Source organism: Talpa occidentalis, unplaced genomic scaffold (assembly GCF_014898055.3).
Source record: "Talpa occidentalis isolate TD23 unplaced genomic scaffold, MPIMG_talOcc4v2.1 talOcc4.6, whole genome shotgun sequence".
Classification (NCBI taxonomy): Eukaryota; Metazoa; Chordata; class Mammalia; order Eulipotyphla; family Talpidae; genus Talpa; species Talpa occidentalis.
In genome coordinates, this window is record NW_023604972.1 from 125,416,388 (window position 1) to 125,430,523 (window position 14,136).

Consider the following 14,136-nt stretch of genomic DNA (forward strand, 5'->3'; position numbering starts at 1 on the left):
GACACACACTCAGAGAAATGGTCATCTGATGACACATTGAGAAAGTGACCACTTGGGAGCCACAGAGAGAGACCTCACCCCAGACCTGCCAAAACCTTGATTTTGTACAGCTATCTCGCTTCCTGAACTAGGAGAAAATAAAATTCTGGTGATTAAGCCCACACTCTGGGGTCATTAGCAGCCATACCAAAGTTGGTATGGCTACAACTACAACTTTTATCCCTTGGATGACTGTAATTCACTCCTCTGTGTTGATGTAGGAGGTGCCTTTGAGTGACTTCTTGCTGGTCGTTGGAAATTGGGGGGTAGGGGGAAAAAGATTCTCTGATCACCTAATGACTGCATTTGATTTACTTGCATGTCTTCTTAACTCACTGAAACGATGTATGTTTTTTACATCCTTAGAGAACATAGGCTTCTCGGCATTATATTTATCCATTAATGAAGTCATAGCCTGAATTCAATAAAAGGTAGAAGATAGATATTAATGATTTAAAAAAATACATAGGAGAGTTGAGGACAGATGGGTTCAAGTATGTCATTGTAAATAGCGTAGATTCATTAGAGAAATAAGAATTGGTTGTGGGCTAGAGCATGAAACCTAGTTCAGAATAACACAAAGCCTGTGATGATCAAACGGGAGTCAAAAAGCCCTGAGAAATAGCTTTAATAATCTGCAAAAAAAAAAAAAAAGGCTGAGTTCCTTATTAAATTGCTTTTTAAAATTTCTAATTTTTAAAACTTGAGATCTAATGGAGAGATAAGGTTGTGTGTAAGTTTTGGAGCACACGTGTTCATTTGATACATTTATATATTACGGTATGTCTACAACCCTAACCGTAGCTAACACCTCTATCAGGTGTGTGACATTCTTTATGGGCTGACAGTGGTGTGATAGATGAGTGGCTAGGCCAGCCTAATCAAGTGAGGCATGAGGCGAGAATGGACAGAAAGCAAGAGTGCAGTGTGAGATTCGGACATCTAAATCACTTAGAACTGATTTCCTGAGAGGAAGAAGACTCTTTTCCACCCTAGCCAGATCATAGTGCGACCTGATGGATAAGCTCTGATGAATAAAAGCTACTGGTCTCTACAGACTTTGAAAGCACGCATACCTTGTGAGCGGATTCATTAGCACAATACCTACTCTTAATACAAAGTTTTGGCAAACTATTGTTTCAATTCTGGGGAGTAGACCCCTAAGATCTCTGCGTTTTGCCTTGAAATAACACGCTTGTGTTCTGCCTGAGCAGGCATAAATTACCAAAAAGATAGAGATTTACTAGGACTACTAATTTAAATGTTGTCTCCATTTATGTTATTTAAGAGTCTTGGTGAATAACAGCTAAAACATTCGTCCGTCGTCACCAGGGCCCCTTACCCTGCTGAGTAAACAAGATCTTTGAAATTTTGGTTGTGAATATTTCTATGCTACTATATTCTATGGCTTAGAAAACAGATAATATTTTTCCTGCCTGCTCCCTTAAGCAGATAAATGCACGATCTAAAAAGTTATTAGCATATCAGTGTCTAATTGACTGTAATAAAAAATGAAAAATCCTAATAACTTTCCTATATGTCATTCCCATAGACCTCAATTATTCAGAAGTTTCATAAGGCTGCTGCTGCCTAGTCGAGTAGAACCCATTAAAAATGCAACTGGGCTAAAATATAAAAGTTTCTCAAAGGCTCATAGGATGAAATCATGGTGGTGTTTTAAAATTTAATGTTGCTTAACCTGAAACACAATGAATTCCTCTGCCCAGATGTAAAGTTTATGGTGTGAAAGTCAAAATTAATCCATAGTGTTTTGTAAAACTGGTCACACCAAAATTTTTATCTTTCTTTCTTTGTTCAGCTTTTGATTTCTGTTCTAAATGTAGAGTTTGCCTCTAATGAAGTTTTAATGTTTGAAAAAAAGAATGACCAACAAAAAAATTATTGTGCAAGCTCTTTACCTAAATTACAGATAAATAAGTTTAAAGAAAGGAAAATATGAAGATATTAATCAAATTATATATTTCAAACTCTGTCTAATTATCTACCTGTCTATCTATCTTTCTTTCTTCATCATCATCTATCTATCTATCCATCTGTCATCTATTGAAGAGCTAAAACCAAGAGTAAAACCCAGACATATTTAAAAAGAAAAAAAAAAACCCTAAGTGCTTCAAAAATAACACTTTTAGGGGCCTCCCTGATGGCACAAGGGTTCAGTCTCACTGCTATCACTGCCAGGATGTGAGTTCAATCCCTCACCAGAGAGCTGACCCACATGGCACAACAGACCTCTCCTGTCTCCTCCGCTGCAACCCTCAGTGGTATATTTCAGTAGATTTGCCTGCTCTGCTCCCTACAGTGCTCTGGTGAATCTTCTCATCCCCCGCACCTCTGTCCTATAAATTTGGGGAAAACTAAACATATTAGTTATTTTATGTTAGATAAAATTCAACAAATGTATTATCTAACAAATATAATAGTTGACATGTTTTTGTCATTTTAAAATGTCATTTTGTTGTATATTCATAATATATTATAAATATTGAACATAGGCTATTTTACTTGGTAATGTACATGGTTGTATAGAATTAAGAAAATATGAAAAATTAAATTACCTCTGCAAAATTTGTTTAAAATATTACAGAAAAATCCATTACTATATATGCCATGAAACTATGATTTGTTATCTTAGTATCATTTTGTAAGATCTGCATATATTTTTATTCAGATGACATTGGCTTACAAAATTGTACATGATGGACAGGTATGACTGAGAGGTATAGGGTTACACCTGCTGGTGTTACTATCTACCCATTCCCACTACTGACGGTCTGAAAGTCCTCCAGCACAATTGATTGTGCCTCCTCCCACTTTTCTTTCTCCCTCTGGTAGTTTCAGTTCTATAAGCAAATTTCTAGGGTCTGTTATTGGGTTGGTTTTATCTGACCCTTGGTTTGCTTCTCTGTGTTCCACATATAACTGCTACAGTTTCCCTTAGTATAGTAACATTAGTGAAAAACATTGCTTCTAAAATGAACCTAATCCCAGAATATTATCATGATCAAAATTGATTCCTTACTTAAAAAAATTCTCCCATCCTTTTTAGAATTATAACATACTTCATACATCTCCTTTTTGTCTTTAACCTTTATATGGATATGGACAATTTGGGAAATTCTGAGGACAGTTACCAGGATGATGAATTGCTTTGGACACTGTGTCACAAAAAGGTTAGGTTTTTTTTTTTTTTCTTTTTTAAAAAATGTAACCAAGAAGCATATATAAGGGATTGAGGGACAGAAAAGTAATCCAGTTCAGGATTCAGGAGAGATTTTCCAACTTGCACAGGTGATCAAAGATAAATTTGTTTCTTTAGAATATAGTGCATTGTGTAATCAACTGAGACTATTTTAGGATAATAGTTTATATATATATATATATATATATACATATATATATATATATATATAAAAGATTTAAGGCATGAGATGGTTAACTTGAATTCCAAAAACATGAATTGTTTAACATTTTGTAGTCAAGATGATATATATTTTTAAAGATTTATTTACTTATGCATACAAGAGCTGGGGCACAGGCCAGAGTTAAGGGGGTGAGTGGTGAGAGGATTCATCAGAGACCAAGTGAGGAACAGGCAGACTGACTGAAATACACTGCTGAGGGGAGCAGCGGGCAAGACAGGAAAGGTCTGCTGCACCATGTGGGTAGCTCCCTAGCTGGCCGGGGCCGGGGGTTGAACTAGTGCTGCAGAGACTTCAGATAGCTTCACAGTCCTGTGCTTAAGCCCTTGCACCAGCAGGGAGACCCAAATGCCATCTTTTTTTAAAAAAAAAATTATCACGGGGCCTCCCCGGTGGCGCAGCAGTTGAGCGCTGGGTTGCGAAGCTGCCCGCAGCCTCTGCGGCGCCAGTTCGATCCCCAGCTGCTCCCCGGACACTGGAGGAGGGTCCCACATGGCACACAGACCTCTCCTGCCGCCCGCTACTCCCCTCAGCAGTGTACTTCGGTCCTTCTGCCTGTTCTGCTCCCCGCTCTGGCTCTGGTGAATTCTCTCACCCTCCCACACTTCTGACTGTACCCAGTGCATGTACAAACAAACAAACGAACAAATAAATAAAATAAATAAAAAAATACATGCCTCTTTAAAAAAAAAAAAGTTTAAAAAAAAATTATCACAACTAAACCAAAATTGTATTTATAAGGTATGATATTTATTTATAATAATTGTGTTGTTTTAAACTTCATGTAAATATTTTCAATTTTCCAAATTTATTCCTGCAAATTAATGCCTCACATTCTCAAAAAAAGAGCATGGTTTATGTTTGTGGAAAAGTTTGCCCATTGTTTGTAAAGGAAAATATCCACTTTGAATGCATATTCTCAGCTTTCAACAAACACTAAGAAACATTCTGGTGATATTTTGGTTATGTAATTGTCCCTACCAGTTTATGGCCCCTCTGGTTTTTGCTCTGTATAAGCACTGCCGGGTCACTGGATCACTGCAGAGGCACCTGTTTCCAAATATCAGGGTAACAGTTTGCTCTGTAACTTTAGTTCTCTGATGAAACTAAGGAAAGTCAGTAATTTTTAATTTGTCCAGACTTTTCTTAACATAAGAACGGGATAGACAACTCCGAGCTCTCTGCATGTTAAAGTTAAAACCAGAAGTCTCATTCAATTGAATTAGTTACATAAAAAATAGGCCTATTTGGTCAGGTCATTAACTTTTCTGATTGCCTGTTCATTTACAAAATGTAAAAACAACATATTTTATATATTATAGATTTATTTTTATTTTTTAAAGATTTATTTATTTATACAAGAACTGGGGTACGGGCCAGATGTGTGGGAGGGTGAGAGGAGCCACCAGAGACAGAGCAGGGAACAGAACATGCAGACTGACCGAAATACACTGCTGAGGGGAGCAGCAGGTGAGACAGGAGAGGTTTGCTGTGCCATGTGGGTATCTCCCTGACCCGCCGGGAATCAAACCCATGCTGCAGAGGCTATGGACAGCTTCACAGCACTGCGCTCAACCTGCTGCACCACTGGGGAGGCCCTATATTATAGATTTATTAATGCAACTAAATTCAATGGATCACAAAGATATTTTGAACTACATAATGTTACATAATAGTGTTACGTAGTGTTACAAAATATATATCTTGATGTTAGTGCCTTTTGTATGCTTCCTATGTTCAGAATAAGCTCTTGGGTCTGTTGGGTCTATTGTGTACAAGGATCGGAAGCCTGCTTTCTGAATCAAATTATAAATGATGAGATGTTAAGAAAGTTCTCAAAAAATGTTCATCCCTATTATAATATCTGATATGGCAAGAGACCTTGTAGATATGATAAAATTAAGGATCTTTAGGTAGGGTGATTATTTTGGGTTAGCTAGGTGGGTATGATTTATCCCAGAAGTCTCTGTAAGAAGAAAGCAGGAGATCAGAGCAATCAGAAAGGAGAAGGCAATAAAATGATGGGAGCAGAGAATGGAGTAACGTGCTTTGAAGATTAACAAAGTGACCGTAAGTTTGTGTATTGGAAGCCACTAAAAGCTGAAAAAGACAAAAGAGATTTTCCTCTAGAGACTCCCACAGGAACCAGCTCTGCTGACACCTTGAGTTTTAGCCCAGTGAAACTGATTTCAGACTTCTGACCTCTAGATCTGTAAGAGAATAAATTTGTGCTGTTTTATTTGTGCTGTTTAAAGCCACTCAATTTGTAGTAATTTGTTACAGTGGCAACTGGAAACAAATACATATACCCAATAATAAATAAAAATCACAGTGTGATGAAGGAGTTCTAGGAGATCTCCTGAGTCTCAGAGGAATTTTCTTCCAGCAACAATCTCAGTTTAAAGGTCAGTCATTTGGGGAACTTGAGTGCACAGATAGGAAACAAATAACTGCTTTGGAGAAATTCTTCAAACAGGACCTAAAGTGAAGTTTGTTACAACACAGTCACAAATGTCCTGTTGGCTCTCTCTCTCTTAAGCTACCAAATTCACAATTTTCTCTCTCTCACCTTCCCCCATCTTCTTTCCTTGCACAAACACACACAAACTCTCACACATTTACACCCACATAGAAATGTAAATTTCTGTCTTTTAAAATCATATTATAAGTGGGCCATACACTTGATTCATGCACTATGATGCTTTATAGGGACTAAGCGGAATGATAGTAACTTTGCCCACTGCTCCCATCAACTATTTTATCATTGGAAGCGTGAATATTACCCACCTATAGATAGAAATATTGGGGATCTGTGTAGAAGTAATATATTTTTATGTGTCTGATTTTAAAATGTCAGTGTGGGCCTCCCTGGTGGTTCAAGGGTTAAGACACAACCTATGAGGCTATTCACAGCCACTGCAGCACAAGTTATGTTCCTGACCAGCCAGGGAACAACCCATATGGCGCTGCAGACTTGCCCTGCTGCTCCCTTCAGCAGTGTAGTTCGGTCAATCTGCCTGTTCTGTTCCCCAGTCTGTCTCTGGTGAATCCTCTCACCACCACCCCCGCCCCATACCTCTGGCCTGTACCCAAGCTCTTGTATGCATAAATAAATATTTAAAATAAATAAATAAAAATGTCAGTGTCTGGATACATTAGAAAGTAGCTTTCCTTGAATATTTTTATCCCTAGATATTTTGAAGTGGAAAAATGCACAATTTTATTTGTTTTGCTTTCTTAAGGAAAAGACTTTTAACTCATTTTCTTAGCTGCTAATCAATCATATCTTATATGAATGACCAAAGCCTCACATACATGCGTATCTGTGTGTGTAGTGACTTTAATGAAGTGATAGCATGTTAAATATCACAAAACCTGTAGATCGTAATTCTGTGACCTCTATTCATTTGCAGTGTTCATAACATGAATATAACATACTCTGCTTACATTATGATTAGGTACAATACTCCCAACAAAAAGATCTGCAAAATCACATCAAACACAAAGTAGTTGTTATTACAATACACCATTCCTTAAGGATGACTAGTGCCCAAGGAATGAAATGAAGATTAGGCAAGTGTGTGATTAAAAATGGAGACCCAAGAACTTTCACAATTTCTATGTATTCATTCTCCACAGGGTGTACAAAATTCTAAGAGTAAAACAAATACTTTGTAGAGCTGACAAGCTTCCATTTAGAAAGAAGTGCTTGTAATAACACAATGTATTTCTTTTACCATTACGTTTTCTTGGCATATGGAAGAGTTATATTTCCTTAGAACATTTCAATAAGTTTCTTTTGATAAAAGTTATATTTTGTCACTGCAAGATGTATTTGAATAGAATACAGAACTCTGAAATATACTGAAACTAAAATCTATTGAAAATAAAAGAAAAAAGAATTGAAAATGATGTAATTTAAATAGTTTATTTAGCAAATTAAGTGGGCCTTAAATACTAGTATTATTAGTAATAGTATGTTTTGTTATTAAACATTACAGAATTTACTATAATAATTATCCTCATTGGCTCTTTACTATTCTTATTGCTATTAATGAAACATATGCTATATCTCTGACTTGGTGTATTCTAATAATTTCTTAATCATTTCAACATCTTTTTCTATCTCACCAAAGCCTATATTCTCTACTATATGTACTGTTAGCATTATCATTTTCTTTACCCGGCTAATGAGGAATGCCATAAATGGAAGTGTTTTTTTTTTTTAATTTAGATTTTTTTGTTTCTTAAAAGTGACTAATTAAATGTATGTGTGTATAGATGCACATGTGGGGTGTGTGTTTATATGTATGTGTGTATATGTGTGTGTGTATCTTAATACTTTTTAAAAAGTCTTAATACTTTTAAAATTCTTTCATGTATGTTTTCTCTGGATTTACTTTAGCTGAAGAATATTATTATTTCAATAAGTTACCATGTATTATAAATTTTTAGATTTTATATATCTCTAAGTGTCATTTTTTTGGCCCCTCTTCATGAAACATATACTAGCTGGGTATAAAAGTATATACTAAATATCATTTTCTTTCTGTTTATTTGAAATTTATGCCTTAAGATCTTCTGGTCTCCAAGTAATTAACTTGGAGGAATCCTGTATTTTATGTTTTTATGTTTAACATCGTGAAACATTTATTCGGATTTCTGTGTGCAATCATTTATATTTATTTATTCATTCTTTCCACTAATTAGAGTATGTTTTAAATGTTAAGACTTGTGCTGTTCTATAATTTTGGGGATTCCTAAGCAATGATCTTCAAATATTTTGCTACTATATTCTCATCTTTATTTTGTTTGTCAAATTCCTATTAAATGGCTACTGAATCCTGTTATCTATGTTCCTATTTTCTTGTTACTCTTTCAATGCATGCATATGCATATACATGTACATGATACTGTTGTAGAATTCTGGTGATTGGCATTTAGAAAGAAATACAAGTTGGGATCTGTACTCAGATGCCACTAAGGGCAGGGACACTAACTGCAAAGATATGAATACTGGTTGCTGAAAACCTAGCCCCTTCTTTTATCTCTGTCTGTTCTCCAGTGGTCAAGCCCCATAGATTCCCTTAGCCATCTCCATGAGATGAGTCCTAAGAGGACCTTCAAGGAAGTATCCTGTGATGCTATAGTTGCTGTATGCCCAGCCCAGACACTTATATCCATGGTCCCCAGGAATCTCTTATTTTTGGGCCTAGGGGAGGGTTACAAGTGCAGTTTTTCTTTACACCCTTCTAACACGGTCCTTCCAAGAATGTGCAACTCAGAAATGTGCCCGATGTTTTGAGATTTTCACAGTACTACCTCCCTTGTCTATTGATAATTGATGCTAGTCTTCTATGGGTAGTACCTAAAATTAGGAAGGGACTATGTCACCATCTTAATGATGTTACTTCAAAGAGATCCCTGTGAAGTGAGAGCAAGAGAGGAGAAGACATTCTAATTATCGATTGATTTTAGAGTAAAGATCTCAAATTTCAGTTGTAAAGTGACTCCTACATGGAATACCACTAAAAACACTCTTTTTGTTCAAAGCGATGGTAAATACCGTTTATATAAACAATATGTAGATGACAGTATTTTGAAGGGCTGGCAGGATCAAAGTTTTGGTCAGTATGCTGAATGAAATACAGAATTAACTGGCAACATGTTTGAACTAATTTTAATAGATCTATTGTGTGTGTGGTGAGAGAGAGACAGAGACAGAGAGAGAAAATAGAAAGAACAACTTCTATGGTTTCTAATCCAGTTCCAAAATACTTTCCAATCTTTTTCACACCTATCCTTCCTTCAAATCAAATGCTACATTGATCCTATTACCAGAAGTGACTTTCCAGGAGTGATTTAAAATGATATGACCTCTTTGTTTATAAGCTAACAGAAACTTTCCCCATCGGTTGACATCCATGATTTTTAGTTATACTTGTATTATGATGTCTGCATCCTTCTACATGCTGTTATTTTGTACATGTTATATCTGATGTTAGACCTCACCTTCTTCAGGACTTGATCCAGATCTGCTTCATTATTGGTTTACCCATATTAACTATCACAGTGCCTTAATACTAGATACTAACAATTTGATAAGTATTTTTTTAAATTGACAATGAGAAAAATTTTATGTAAAAGTGAGAATTTTAAAGATTATCTCATTATAGGCTAAATCACTTGAAAGATTCATTACCTGGTACAAAAATAATCATGTAGTGCTTCATCATGTAGAAAAATAGTTGAAAGTTGTGAGGACTTCATGAGAGACACCATATTGCAAATACATTTAAACTCGATTTTTCTCAATTGTAGCAGTATTACTCACTTAGAAATTTTCAAGGATAGAGTTTGTGAAAAGTTGACATTCCTAATATGAAGACATTTTAAAAATGGAATCAGGGAGCCATAACAGAGAATTTGCATTACGGCATCTCCTTGAATTGAGCCAAAGACCTTTGAACTAAACCAAATACCTTTAAACTGAACCAAAAGCAATTATTTAAAAAAAAAAACAAAACATAAAGCAAGCAATTGTTTGAGAACTGTGATTAAGAACTTTGGCCTGAGGTTAGAATCAGTCAGTTCTCTTTTCATCCATTCTAAAGTGTCAGCGACCAATTATGGATAGCCAAGAATAGATTGTCTATTAAAATAAAAAAAAAAAAAAACTATTTTACCACTTACCTCTTTTCCTCCCATAAAAATCTCCTGACTTGTCCCACCTTGGGGCACATTTTAGGTTTTATATCTAATTTGTGTACCCCAAATACACAGTTCTTGATCCTGAATAACACACTTTGTCCTTTAACTGCCTTATGATAGGTTATGTAGTTAGAATACATGGTATAACATGGTGGTTCTTAACAGTGTTCTTTTTTTTTTTTAAGATTTATTTATTCATGTATACAAGATCTGGGGTAGAGACCAGAGGTGAGGGGGAGTGAGAGGATTTACCAGAGACAGAGTAGGGAACAGAACAGCCAGATTTACTGAAATACACTGCTGAGGGGAGCAGCGGGCAAGACAGGAGAGGTCTGCTGCACCATGTGGGTGAGCTCCCTGGCGTGGGATCGGACTCGTGTGCAGTGGCTGCAGATTGCTTCATAGTGCTGACACTTATCACCTTGTACCACCAGGGAGGCCCCTTAACAATGTTCTTAATGTGGAAATAATCTCTGCAGTTTTAAATAAATCATAATTTTTAGTCTTACGTGCAGAGATCCTGATGTAATTAATCTAGGGTGGAGTCTGGGTATTTTACAGAACTAGAGCTCTCTAGCTTTTCATATACTCTTTGAACTAGGGAAGTGGTGGAGGAATGGAGAAACCCTCAGGTATAAGTGGTTGTCTCTTTTAATTAGCACATTTTAAACTACAGCCTTACAAAACATGAAACTTCTAATCTGTGAAATTGAGAAAATCAAAACCTACCTTGTTACCTCACCTGATTTTGGTAATAAATAAATAAAATAATACAGTTATAATTCATTTTACCAATTATTGCATATGTCATTGTTTTAACAAAGTTTCTAGATTCTTTTAACACAATATATCTATGTTGCACTGTTTATCTAACTCCAAAGCTTTAAGATATAACACTCAAATTACTTTAAAAGAGACCAATACTATACTGAAACAAGGTAAATTTCAGCTCTGTTAGCCATTACTGCCCACGTTGTCAACATAAATATTGCAATAGCTCTTGTTGTAGCCATACTTTTTGAAGCCTGCTTATAACACACACGATTTGTCATGCAAGTGTGAAATGTCTACATATGAACTGTGTGGATGTAACAGGCAGATATTTACATAATACATATGCTTGATAGTTATTCTTACTTGCTGTGGTAGTGTGGGCAAATTATAAATGTGACTCTGAAATTGTCAATGTAGTAGTGATTCTCATATATGTATATGTGTATATATATATACATATACATATACATATACATATACATATATATATATATATACTGTTTTTGTTAATGATTTATAATTAAGGCACACTGGAGAAAATTGCAAAGAAATATTATTTTTTAATGAAAGTTTTATGGTATTATTCTTCAGGTATGGCTGTTTCTTTTATATTATAACTACTCCACTGTTTTAGCATTTTCATTTTCTCCCTAATTTAGCCTTAAGATAATTGATAATCAAGTTCTCCATATAGATAAGAATATTACAATTTATGATCTTTCCTGTTTCTCCGGTCCATTGAACAAACTGTTCCTAATTTTTAGGAAAAAACACTTTTTACTCCTGAGGTAAAGCCAATAATTTAATAATGTATCTATTTCATTGCATTGATATATGAATTTACTAGAAAAGATATAAATGGCTGAAAATCTATGTTCAGTTAAACACAGTGGTCATTTTACCTTATTTCTGAACTTCAAAGCAGATAATATGAGGGGCACCCTGGGACCCCAAACCTGCCTGCTCTAAATAGGTTCTGCTGTCTGCTGCCTCAAGACAAAACATACATAAAACGTACATAAAACCTTCAATAGAAAATAACTTCAATACAATTAATGTGTGCAATAAGAAGAGAAAGAATATAGTTTCCAAATGAAGCACACAGAGTTTCACATACCCTTGTGGGTAAATGTCCAGACAAACAGGCTTGGCCCAACAGCTTGTAACAAGTTGAAGGCACCTTCTGATCGGGACCCACAGGAAAGGGACAGAAGGACCAGGCAAGTCTGGAAGGAAAATAGCAGAAGCAAAATACAAGTCAAGGTAACAGCTGCCATCATCAGCTTCCCCATGGGTCTCTCACCCACATCTTTTACAAGTGTCTCCTTCCATGTCCTCCAAGTCCCCAGTACAAGTCCAAGGCCAAGAAGCAAGTGTAGCTTCTGCATATGTTTCTCTGCTCCATGTGCCTCTTCCAGGCTTCTTTCTCCATCTCTCTCTGCTTCTTCCTGGTCTTCTTCTTCCTCTTCCCAGTCTTTTTGAGATTTACCTCTCTGCCCGCCTCCCACCCTTCCTTAGGGTGGGTCAGGGAACCTGCCCCTTAACCTGAGGATTACTCCATTTCAGTTACATCACCTCCATTGTTTAGAAAACCACCATTTCAGATGATGGAACTGGTTTCATTGGGATGCAGAATTTGCAGATGCACAGTCTTCCATGATACTGCAGAGAGATGTGTCATGTGTAATTTAGAATTCAAATGAGCCAATTTTCTTACTATCTCCTCTCACCCTAGACCTGCTTCTTTGTATTCTATGTAGAACAGTTAACTCTCTTTGCATCATTTTCTCCAAAGTGCATGAGCTGCAATATTTTGCAGAGCAGTCTGAGTGAGATAAGAGCTATCAACAACAACGTAACCTCTGTTCCTGTCTCCAATTTATGTGTGTGCTACTTCGTGGCAAAGTTTACCCTTTTTACTATTTCAGCCTCCTTTCTTGATGTACTACAGACTGCCGCCTGGTTTTATATATCATTAACACAAATATCAAAACATTTTCCCTCTATTTTTGGAGATGCATTTTCTCCTGGCCTTAGGGTTAACTCAGGAAATTTCCTTAACACTGTGATAGCTTACTAGAGCTCACTTTATGAAAGTGCTCTTTCAGTATGTGACTATGTTCTATCATTCATTGGTCTATCAGAAGTCTGGACTCCTGATTTGCTCTCATGAGCAATTCATTGAAGAGCGTTTCTGGGTGCCGCTGTTGTTTTGTTTTGCTTTATAAAATGTGCTGATCATAACATTTTAGATAAGATCATGAATCATGTTTGACTAAATTGCTAAAAAGCAAATGGGACATGGCAACAAATACATGAACATTTTGTGAACAAGATGCTCCCTGTGTTAAGCTATTTTCTATGCAAATGACTCTGCCTTGGCAGTATATGATTCTGTTCAGTTTTGAATTATGATGGTTCTATAGAATTTGATAGCGAGTGGGGGCTTTTGAAAATGCAACAATAAGGAACTCAACAGTGGTCAGAGTCGATTTGTAATTCACATACAAATACTGTAAATTAATAAGATGCAGGACTAATAGGTCTTCTCGTGTTCTGTTTAGTTTCCTACTTAAACTTTATAACTTCATGTTATCTGTTTTAGAGACATATATAAACGCACCTATTTTACCATGACTGAAATTTCACTTTCAATTCATTTGCTTGTTGCTTTTGCAAAGCACATGTACACAAATAAAGTCAAACAAATGAGTATTTTGCCAGCAAGTACTAACATTTGGTTCAGGGCAAATGTTTCTTATTTTCTTTTTCATCTAAAATAAACACTAACTTTGCTGTATTTTGTGTAAATGGCATGTTTTTAACACATCAATAAAATTTTATTTAATTTATGTGCCGCAGCTGTCAACCACATGCAAATCCTGTTAGTGCAATGATATGGAAACCTTTCCCTGAAATCTTGTTAAAAATACCTCTGGGAATTCATATTCATATCCATTTAAGAGTGGATGAACAGAATCTGCCTAAAGTAATTGGGGGAAAAATCAGTAAGATTCTCTTATCAACTGTCCTCATTGCTTTTTAGAGATTGTTAGCATAGTGAGTATAAAGAAATAACTATTTCTTGTCTCTAATCTGCTCAATTCAAAACTGTATTTTAGCTCTTTTAGAAAGGCAGCTATTCTGTACAGTTTGGATACAGATCCATTTC